Source organism: Durio zibethinus, chromosome 11 (assembly GCF_047325235.1).
Source record: "Durio zibethinus cultivar Kanyao isolate XHJ-2024 chromosome 11, ASM4732523v1, whole genome shotgun sequence".
Lineage (NCBI taxonomy): Eukaryota > Viridiplantae > Streptophyta > Magnoliopsida > Malvales > Malvaceae > Durio > Durio zibethinus.
Genome location: NC_143172.1, coordinates 10480091 through 10492306, shown reverse-complemented (window position 1 = coordinate 10492306; position 12216 = coordinate 10480091). Strand labels below are relative to the sequence as shown.

General features: G+C 33.2%; 1 pseudogene across 1 annotated transcript; it reads left to right on the top strand.

Moving 5' to 3' along the window:
- Window positions 1-3331: 3331 nt before the first annotated feature.
- Window positions 3332-12003, top strand: LOC111291474 (ERAD-associated E3 ubiquitin-protein ligase component HRD3B-like; annotated as a pseudogene). Its single transcript, XR_016346348.1, has 5 exons — window positions 3332-4704; window positions 5210-5425; window positions 5544-5866; window positions 5984-6226; window positions 11510-12003. The product of XR_016346348.1 is annotated as an ERAD-associated E3 ubiquitin-protein ligase component HRD3B-like (transcript).
- The last annotated feature ends 213 nt before the right edge of the window (window positions 12004-12216 follow it).

Below are 12216 nucleotides of genomic sequence, written 5' to 3'. Positions count from 1 at the left end.
AATGTTTAGTCAGAGTGATTGTACATAAAGTTTGAGGTATTTTATTAAAAGTGATAGTTTGTTATGAGGGTTGTGTTTCTAGGTTTTTCCTTATTCTAATTTTTTTATGAGTATTATTTTCTTTCAGTTACTTTCATGTTTTAATACCACTGCTTTGGTTCATTGTTTTCTATTCAAGATTGTTGTGCTACACTTATCATAACTTTTATGCATTTGTTTGGTTTTAGGTTATTTTCTTGGTTCTAAACTAAGTAGTCTCTTTAGTTTTTTTTTTTTTTTTTTATGAATATTGGCTGGCTTAGATTTGTGTTTCTCCTTGTTTTTTGTTTCTTATTTGGACAGCTTCCCTAATCTTTGTTTGGTCATTTCCTATTTGAATTCTTTCTTGTATCTTCTTGCAAACTCACGATTTTACTTGCTTTAGTTATTTTTAGCCAACTTTTCTTTATCTTTGTCATCTTTGTGCTTTAATTTTATGGAAAGTTTATATGATATTTCAAAGGTAACTTTTGTACCTAATTAAATTAATCTATTTGAAAGTATTTTTTTAGCTTTTATTGATTAATTCTGAAGGCTGTTTGATTTTATTCTATGGTTATTTTTATTTCCTAACCGAAGTTACTTTTGGTGTTTGGTTGCTGTTTCTAAATAAGTCAATTAGGGAATTCTTTTCTATTTAAGTTTGTAGTTATTAATATCATTAAAGTCATTTAATTGTTAGGTTGTTTTGTTCTTTGGTATGTGGTAAGGTTTTAATTCTATTTAGTTATTTTCTATCCCACGTACAAAATAGGTATTTTGTCACTCATATTTATAATTCATTTATCTCTTTTGTTTCATTTTTCTACCAACTTAGTTTGCACTTTTTCTCTCAAATACTTTAACTTCATTGACAATACTCAAGGTTTGTTATTTTTTTTGTATAACTGAACATTAAATCTTTTTTGTTTTTTGTTTTTATTTATGATTCTATTACTATCATGCATAAATATAATTAGTTTTATGTCTGAGATTATAGTGACCTACTTCTTCTTCTGCAGTTAAGTTTGTTTGCCTTATATGTCATGTTATTTGTATTTTTTTCAACTTATGACTGATTTATTTTTAATAATAATTTCTACGTTATGGCAATTGATACTTTTGTTTGTCATAATGAAATTTATAATTTCTCAACCTTGTTATCGAGTCTCTTTTATTCAAATTATGGTTCTTATGTTCAGTAGAAATAAATAGTCTTGGTACAACTCAAACTCGAGAGAATAGGACTAGAAGGGTCGAGAGATTAAGAGAAAATAGAAATAAGATAGGAATAGGATTAGTTACTAAGAGTCAAGCTGTAAAGAGGAAAAAAGTGCACCATATCAGTATCCATTCTAATGTCAATACATAGGAAAACTTAGAAACTATTAGTACAGAGTTAGTTTATGTCATTTTACTGATGACCTTGCCTCTTTTTATGCCAAACCAACAAAGGCTTCGTATGTCATCTATTGCATCTTTGAGTTTTGATAGATCTTTTATGCATGACTCAGACATTGTTGATGCAAACAATCTAGCTGCTGCTTTGGCAGGTATCATCCAAGTCTAAAAATAGTCCATTTATAATTATCTCAGCAAGTTATCCTTACTTTCTTTGTAGTTATAAGGTTTTCTTTTTATTAGTGCCTTTATTCCTTGAATCTTTCTACTATTCATTCACTTATAGGTGATAAGGTTGATGGATTTACCTATTAGCTTGCCAATCTTTTTGTCAAAATTCCACAATGTGGATTTAGTGAATTTATGGCAGCAAATGAATACATTTTTGTTTAGTTTGTTTGTTTTTAGCCTATAGGCTACACTTTGCAAATGATAACTACTTAAAGCTAGGAGATTATTGTACCTTCATGAAGATTTAGGATAAAAGATTCATTGTTATCATCCATCATAGCCTTAATTAGCCATACACTTAGTCTATGTGAAAAACAAACATCCTCATCTTTACTCTCATAATCAAGATTGAACTACTTAATCATCTGCCCAACTTACATTTTGAACTCCCCTACGGTCATCTATTTATGTTTGTAAGCAACATTTTAAACTCAATAACACTAACTTGTTTATGCTCATATCTTATCTTTTTTAACAACCTTATAATTAACAAGTTGTAGTTGTTCAATAAATTTCCAAATTCCTTATGCTTTATCAAACAATATCTTTGTATTTTAGGCTTTATTGGTATGAACAACTTAATTAATACATTCTTTAAATTGATAAAAAAGACCCTTAAGCGAAACTAGGATGATTTCTAGTTAAATGTATAAATATATATTAATTATAGTAAAATAATAGCCATATATATCATATATATTATATTATATTGCAAAACACATAAATTCCAAATAAAATCTACCATGTGAATGTTTATGTGAATAGGTTCACACATAAGTTTGGTTGTCAAACATAGAGTTGCTTACTAGTATAGAAATAAGTTGAGGGGTTGAATGACATGCTATGGGATTAATCTTCAAATAGTTATTAAATGTCAAAGGATTTATTTGCAACAATGTTTATTAAATTTACTCACCATAGAATTGATATAAAAAGACAAAATTCATTTATATTCGATTCATTTACATCTGGATATGTAAATTAAAATAGTGTTCATTGTATAGTTTGTGAAAAGATTCAATATTTGTTTAACAAACAATTATGGATAATATTTTAATATTAGTTAATTAAACAAATAGATCATGAACATAAAAAAAAAAAAAGTGTTCATATTCAATTTGTGTATACTCTTTATAAAAAGTGATTGAGTGAAATGATGAAATTCTTTGAAAATATTCTGTGACAGGAAATTTGACTTGATATATATTTTTTTAATAAAATGAATATTTTTTTCTTACCATTAAAAATTAAATTTATAAATTGATTTTAGATTTCAAGCCTTTCCTAATAAGCACTTTAAAATTTATATTAATTTTTTAAAATTTTAATTGTACATTAATGCTAGAAGTAAGAAATTTCATGTTAATTAATATATGATATATTAATGTACATGAAACAAAATTTAAATAGGTACTTTGTTAATTTCAATTCTTTGTACGACATACAACAATATGTTAAATATATAACAATTATTTATTTTTTATTTTAAAAGTTTAATTTTACATTAATGTTAAAAATAAAATTTATGTTACTATGATATATTTTGCACATGAGACCAACTTTACATGTTAATATACATTTTATTAATTTTAAATATTTATGCAATATAGAACTATATTCGATAATATTATTATTTAAAATAAATAAAAAATAAATATTCACATGTAAGGTATGTGACTTCAAATACTAGTAATTACGAGAGTACTACATAATATATATATATATATATATATATTTTTGTTATGATTTTATTATGATTTTTATAAGTAATTTGTAGCATAAATATAAATTGACATCCACCGGAATGTGAAAAAGTGTTAGGGTGAATGACAAAAGAGAACGTGGCAAAAACTGACTTCCTCTTTCGCTTCTGACCTGTCTCCAAGGTATTCCTTCATCCCTGACCAAGAAAGAAAGTGGAAGTCTCCTCTCCTCCAACAAATCCTCACTGTTCTGTTATAGATAGCTACATCTTAAAACAAACAATATGCATCAAAGGTGCCATCTCTCCACACTGCCACTTTTACTCTTCCTCCTCCTTTTCTCTCTTTTCCCTCTTTCCCTCCTAGCCCCCCCTTTCGTTCTCCTCCTCTCCCAGGAAGACCTCGAGGACGCTTATTACGAAGACGCTTCCCCTCTCCATTCCGACTCTTCCTGGTACGATGACGACTTCCCGGCTCCCATCTTAAGTCTGACGACGACCTCTGCCCCGGATCATGGCGCCGGCTCTTCGAACCCACTACCACCTTCCCCTCCGACTACAGCACGCTCAGCTCCTACTACGGCGCTGTTGACAAAACGATCTCCGCTTTAACCAGTGCAGACGCCAGGATGATGGGGGAAGCTTCGGCGGAGATCGAGAAGACAGCAAATACGGAAGGTGATCCGCACGCGCGCTCGGTGCTACGGTTTTTGTACGGGATGGGGATGATGCGTGAAAGGAACAAAGGTAAAGCATTTTTAAATCATTATTTTGGTGCAGAAGGTGGCAATGCCCAATCCATGATGGCATTGGCTTACACTTACGCGTGGCAAGACGTAAGCTTCTCTCTCTCTATATCTATATATATGCACATATGGCGGTTAAATTATATGGTGAATTAGCAGAAATAGCTGTAAAGAGTTTTTTGATATCAAAAGATTTAGCTGTGATCGAAACGATTAGGATACACAATGGGGCAGAGGAGAATAAGGAAGCTTTAAAGAAATCAAGAGGAGAAGACGATGATGATTTTCAGATATTGGAATATCAAGCACAGAAAGCGAATGTTGGTGCTATGTACAAAATGGGTCTTTTTTACTATTTCAGATTGAGAGGGTTGCGCCGTGATCATTCTAAGGCTTTGGTGTGGTTTTTGAAAGCTGTGGAGAAAGAGGAGCCTAGGTCTTGGAACTTCTTGGTGAGATTTATGCTAGAGGAGCTGGGTTGAAAGGAATTACACCAAGGATCTTCAATGGCTTTCACTTGCCTCAAAGCAGGGACTTCATTGGTCTTATAACTGGATGGGTTATTTATATGTTAAAGGTTATGGCGTGGACAAGAATTACACCAAAGTATGTTCATTTTTCTCTTCACAGCATAACTTCTTCACCCTATTTTCTTTCTAGATGAGTTAGCTTGTCCATGCTTTTTATCACTTGCATAGTCTTCCTAGCTAATGCTGTTTAGCTCTAATGTCTCTTGTTTATAGTTTTTCGCCTTATTGAATGTTTTGAAGATTGAAACTATGGCAAACAATGATCCTGAATTCTATTTTCAAGCTTCTCTTTCATCAATTACTAATCTGGAGTTATCATGATGAATTGGTGAAAAGAAGGTGCTTGCACCAGATTTTCTAGTTGTTATAACTAACATTGAAGGTAGTTATTCATTGATTGGATTTTCATAGTTTTGAATCTAGGAACAATAATAGTAGCTGAGAATTCAATTGAGTTTTTTAGGAAAAAAAATCCAGACTTCAGACCACTTACAACAAAAAACAATAACTGGACACCATATGCTTTATCATTAGTATGTCGATTGCAGAGTTGTGCCAGAAACTGATACCTTTTTGTGCAGGCAAAAGAGTACTTTGAGAAGGCTGCTGATAACGAGGATTCTGGTGGGCACTATAACTTAGGAGTAATGTACCTTAAAGGGATTGGAGTGAAAAGGGATGTGAAGATTGCTTGTCAATGTTTTATTGTGGCAGCTAATGCAGGTCAACCAAAGGCGTTTTATCAGTTGGCTAAGATGTTTCATACTGGTGTTGGGCTTAAAAGGAATCTTCCTATGGTAAATATTGTGTTTTATTCTTATAGTTCCTGTTTTCTAATTTTCACCTTTGTATGAGTTCCATATCTTTATGAATAACGTACTTAAACTTTTCGAGGTCCTTTGAGTTTTTTTTCAGGCTACTGCATTATACAAACTAGTTGCTGAACGGGACCATGGAGTTCCCTGTCAAGATGGGCACTTGAATCTTACATAAAAGGCGATGTGGGGAAGGCATTCCTCTTGTATTCTAGGATGGCTGAGCTAGGCTATGAGATAGCACAGAGTAATGCTGCATGGATCCTTAACAAGTATGGTGAACGCAGCATGTGTATGGGTGAATTTGGGCTTTTAACTGATGCTGAAAGACATCAACGTGCTCATTCTTTGTGGTGGCAGGCTTCTGAGCAGGGTAACAAACATGCTGCATTGTTTATTGGGGATGCATATTACTATGGTCGAGTATGTGTCTGTATTCTCAACAGAGAAGGCATTGTCTAGTTTTGAGATTTGTTTTTCTTGATATTGCTGTCTTATTACTCTGTCGAAGTTTCTATAACTATATCTTCTCTCCTTCAGGGAACTGTGAGGGATTATGAACAAGCAGCAGAAGCTTACATACATGCAAAATCCCAATCTAATGCACAAACCATGTTCAACCTTGGATACATGCATGATCATGGACAAGGACTTCCTTTTGACCTCCATCTTGCCAAGCGTTACTATGATCAAGCACTAGAGATAGATCCTACAGCAAAGTTGCCTGTCACTCTTGCTCTCACAAGTTTGTGGATACGAAAGAATTATGCTGACAGTTTCCTGGTGAGTTGCTCTTTATGGTATATGTCCTCCCCCTTCTGCACCCCCCATGTGCCCCCTTTGAACTATGTCTGAACATCAAAGAAAACTCTGTTCAATCTTTAATACAATTTTGTTTGGTTCACTTGGTCAAAATGCTTGCAATTGCACGAGGCTTGGAACTTATGGTTTGCCGTTCCTCCATGAATTGTGGTGCTTACCTTGTCTTGCATTCCATCACTTAAAAATGCACAATTTGTTCTCATGGAAAAACTAAGAAATAAAACTATGTGGAAAACTAAGAGAAAAAACTAAATGTAAATTGAAAAATTGCTCATTAAAAATTATACAAGCACCTTAGGTTTATCTACAACTAACTAGGGGTTAAAACTAGAAAACTAAATCTTCCTAAAAACTGATCCTATAATTGAGGGATTGTCTATCCTAATTTTTTGTCCTTAATTCTAGGGATACAAATACTTAATTCTAGAGATACAAATATAAATATATATATATGTTACAATATTACAACCAGTTATAAATAAGTGTTTTCCCACATTCCCCCTCAAGCTGGTGAATAGGTGTTTTCCATTCCCAGCTTGAAAATAATTTCTTGAAATGTTACACTGCTGAGACCTTTAGCCAACACATTTGCAAGTTGACCCTTGGTTGATACATAAGGTGTACAAATCAATCGTCTAGTTTCTCTTTTATGAAATGCCGGTCTACTTCAATGTGTTTTGTTCTGTCATGTTGCACAGGATTGTGTGCAATGCTTATTGCAGACTTGTTATCATAGTAGAGTCTCATTGGTCCATCCCACTTGATCTTCAAGTCTTCAATGATAATCTTTAACCATAGTGGTTCACAAATTCCTTGAGCCATTGCTCTAAACTCTGCTTCAGCACTTGATCTTGCCACCACATTCTATTTTTAACTCCTCCAAGTCACAAGATTACCACCTAGGAAAGTGCAGTAGCTTGAGGTTGATCTTTTATCAGTTATTGAACCTGCATAATCAGCATCTATATATGTCTTTAGAACTAGCCCCGAATTTCTTTTGAATAAGATACCTCTCCTAGGATTAGCCTTCAAATAGTGCAATATACGATAGACAGCCTATAAGTGCACTTCTTTTGGACTATGCATAAATTGACTTACCACACAGCATATGCTATATCAAGTCTAGTATGTGAGAGATAAATGAGTCTTCCAACTAATCTTTGGTACATCTCTCTATCTGCAATAGCATCTTCATTAGCTTCTCCAATTTTATAATTAGGATCTATAAGAGTATTTGCAGGTTTACATGCGAGCTTCTCAGTTTCCTTTAGAAGATCCATCACATATTTATGTTGTGAAATGAAAATACCATGCCGTGAGTGAGCTACTTCAATTCCTAGGAAGTACTTCAATCTCCCTAGCTCTTTTATCTCATATTCTCTAGCCAAACACTGTTTTAGAGATTCTCTCTATTTTTCATCATCTCCAGTTACAATTATATCATCAACATACACTAATAGAACTGTGATTCTCCCTGAATCAGAATACTTGATAAATAATGTGTGATCTCTTTGACTTTGTTTATATCCCATTGCTAGCATCACTTTGGCAAATCTCCCAAACCTAGCGCTAGGGGATTGTTTAAGGCCATATAAAGCCTTTTCAGCTTGCATACTTTGTTTGCTTCTAGATGACCTCCAAATCCTAGTGGAACCTTTATATATATTTCTTTCAAATCGTCATGTAGAAAAGCATTCTTTGCATCAAATTGTTGAAGCTGCCAATTATAATTTGCAGCCAATGATAACAAAATCTTAACTGTATTCATCTTGGCAATTGGAGCAAAAGTTTCCTGATAATCCACTCCATAGGTTTGAGTGTAGCCCTTAGCCATTAACTTAGCTTTATACCTTTGAACAGTGCCATTCGCCTTGTATTTTACAGTGAAAACCATTTACACCCCATTGGATTTTTTCCTTTAGGCAATTCTACCAATTCCCATGTCTTATTTTTCTCTTAAGGCCTTCATTTCTATTTTCATGGCTTGCCTCTATTTCTGACTGAATAATGCCTCGGATAATGTAGTTGGAACAAAAATAATGTTTAGGCTCACAAGAAAATTTTTGTGGAATGGTGAGAATTTTTCAAATGACACAAAATTAGAGATTGGGTATAGTGAATGCTTAGTACATTCTTTAGTTCCTTTCCTAGTGGCAATAGGAAAATCATAATCACTAATTATACTTTTACGAGATTCATGCATATTTTGAGAAATAGTTAAAGACTATAGTTACCTCATTTTCAGAGTTAGGATCAGGTTCTTGGACAGGCTCTGGTTCAAGATCTAGAACTTTTCTTCTTGAGTACACTTGTAATTCCTTCATAGAATCAAGAACAATATTTTCCTTTGTCACATGTTCTGTGTTTGGAATGGGTTTAGACTCAAATTCAGTGTTTGCTTGGGCTCAGCAGAAACAAGTTTTAGCTCAAAATAATTAATGGGTGAAAATGTTGAAGAAGAGGACAAATCAAGCAAAAAGAAGTCTTTATCCTTATCTTCCATGAAAGAAGTCTCCACCTGAAGATAAGGTACTTTCTTCAAAAGTGACATCTGCAGACACAGAATTTTTTGGTTGGAGGATGATAACATTTATACCTATTTTTGAGTTGATGAATATCCCTAAAAAATGCACTTAATTGCTCTAGGATTCAACTTCCCTCTATTGTAACTGTGAACTTGAACAAATGATGTACAACCAAATATCTTAGATGTGAGGTTGTTTGTGGTATTAAAGTTAGGATAGAATTGTGAGAGTAGTTCCATAGGAGTTTTCAACCCCAAAATCCTTTAAGGTAACCTATTTATAATATGTGTGGCAGTGAGAATAGCTTGCCCCCAGTAAGATTTGGGTACGTTTACTTGAAAAAGTAAAGCTCGGGTTGTGGCTAGTAAATGAATGTTTTTCCTCTCTGCCATTTCATTCTGCTCTGGAGTATTAATACAATATGACTCATGGATAATCCCCTCTTTTTGGAAATAGGTAGATAAACTCTGGTTGAAATAATCTATTGTATTATCATACCTAAATCTCTTGATTTTCACTCCAAATTGATTCTGGATCAAAAACACATTTTTCACATCTGATTTGGGTTTAAGTAAAAATATCCTAGAGACCCTGGTACAATCATTTATGAAAGAAACAAACCACCTTGCACCCAAATATTAGGAATTGTAGAGGGACCCTATATGTCATTATGAATCAAGAAAAATGAGTAGAACTTATTTTATTGCTAACTGGAAAAGACGCGTCTATGCTTTGCAAGGTTACAAACATCACAATGAAAATTTTCAGCATTTAATCGTTTGAACAAAGAAGGAAACATGTTTTTCAAAGTTGCAAAGAAGGATGTCCAAGACAAAAATGATAAAGCCAAATTTTTTCTTTATTAGGAGATTTTTCATAAAGAAATGACAAAGGTAAACTATTCTTGATATTAGTTGTGTTGTTTGATGTCTCAAGATAGTATAGTCCATCCTTCTCCTTAGCAAGTCCAATCCTCTTCCCCAAATTTTGGTCCTGAAATTCACAATAGGAGAGATAAAAAGTCATGTTGCAGCTCATATTTCTGGTAAGTTTTTGTATAAATATCAGATTAGTAGACAATTCAGGAACACAAAGAACATTTTTAAGAACAAACGAGGGATTAATTTGAACATCTCCTAATCTTGCCACTATAGTAAGTGAACCATTTGCAATAACAATTTTTTTATTACTAGGACACAGGATATATGTACTAAACTTCTGTGAGGAATGTGTCATATGGTTTGTGGCTCCTGAGTCAATGACCTAAGAACTCGTAATAGGCTTAACTGAAACATTTAATCCATGAGAACTAGAAGCTTTACCTGAATTAGAGACCTTACCTAAGGAACATACCCTAGTATGCTTTTCAAGGGTTTTCAATAGGTTTCTCAGTTTTTTAATTTCTTCTCTGTCCAACTCTTTTTAGTTTCGAGACATCTGTAGTACTCCGATGATTTTCTCAGTTGGCACTTCTTCAAATTGGGTGGTAGTGATATCTTTCTTTGAACTGAATAAGTCTTAAGATATAAGCAGAAATTACTCTTAGCAATGAAGGCTAAAGAAGGGAAAAATAAAATGGCTATAAAGCCCTTAACAGGATTCGACAATGAAGGCCTGAACAGGGTTCGACAATAAAGGCCTAAAATAGAACTCGGTAATGAAGGCTAAAAATTTTGCTTCCCAAAAAGAGCCTAAAGCTTTGATACCATATGAAAAAACTAAAAAATAAAACTGTGTGAAAAAAACTAAGAGAAAAAACTGAATGTATATTGAAAAATTGGTCATTAAAAATTATACAAGCACCTTAGGTTTATTATACAACTAACTAGTAGTTAAACTAGGAAATTAAATCTTCCTAAAAACTGATCCTATAATTGAAGGATTGCCTATACTAATTTTTTGTCATTAATTCTAGGGATATAAATACTTAAGTTTAGAGATAAACCAGTTATAAATAAGTGTTTTCCCACGGTTCTCATTCCCCTTACCACAAGAATTTAACTGTAAAACAAGAACCAAGCTTAGCATTTTCAAGCACTTTGAAAGCAGCTCTAGTTTTTAGATATTGATAATTAATATAATGTCCTTGCATGCAAGTTGATTGCACTTTATACGCTTCTTAAGACAGTGATCAGAATTTCTTCTAAGACTCGTGAACACAAATGGATCTCAAAATTATTTTTACATCTTTTTAGAGATAATAGGCTAACCAACTTTCTATACATTCTTTATGCTCCTTTTTGGTGGTTGTTCATTCTGATTAGGTTGGTATGTGGAAGAAAACCATGGAATTCTGTTTTTCTTGAAAATCATGATAGAAATTCCATGATAAATTGGAACTTCCCTAAGAAAAGGAACAATACAAGAAAACAAACAGAGGTTTAGAATGGTTTTGCACGTTTTAGCTGGTCATTTGTTGTTACACCCTGTAATGAATTTTAACACTGATGGCATAAAATATAATCTTAAATAGTTATAGAATTTCATTTATTTTTTGTTGGTTGTGGAAGAAAAGAAAGAAATCTTGAAAATGATTAGTTATTGGTAGATGAATGTGAAGTTTTTTCTATTCATTCTGCCTTCTAGTCAAGAAAATGGATCGGTCAGATGGTAAAAAATTGGTTCTTTTTTTCTTTTTCTTTGTCACTTGGGGATGGCTGAATATCCGTCAATTGTTCTAATTAGTCCTCTGACTCAATGATTTTTGTTTCTTTATTAGGTCCATGTAATCGATTTCCTGCCTGAAGTCTATCCAAGAGTGGAAGAGTGGGTGAATGTGATCATGGAGGAAGGAAATGCAACAATATTGACTCTATTTGTCTGTCTACTCACTGTTCTATACCTTTGTCAGCAGCAACGTAGTCATGTTGCTGCTGTAGGGGCACACCAGCCTAACGAGCATGTTGTACTCGGTGTCTGCTAATTTGTAGCTGCTGGTATTCAGATTAGATGTGTAATTGGCTCATGGTCATCTGAAAAGTAAGTTAAAATTTCCATAGCAAGCAATATACATATTGTACAGGTAACAGGTCGGCTTGGTTTTTTGGCTTTGGTACATTGTAACGTAGAGAATGTTTCAGTTGAAAAATGGCTCTTTGCGTCTCATCATATCAAAACATGTATTGTATGCCAATTTCAGTTAGCAAAGAGAGTTCACTTGAATTAGTTGCTTTATTAAATTAAATTAATTTGTTTACACCGCATTGTTGATTAGGGATGTTTCTCCTTCCCCCTTTGTTCGGTTGGCGCTTCCATGAAAAATCACTTGACAATTTTCTGTTGATTATGAATCGAAATGTTTTTTAAATAAAGCAAACAACACCAAAATAAAATAAAAAAAAAAAAAACTTTTAAACAAGACGAATAAGTAGAATGTCAAAAAACCAAATAATCCCAGAAACATGGCCTACTGATCCGACAAAATAT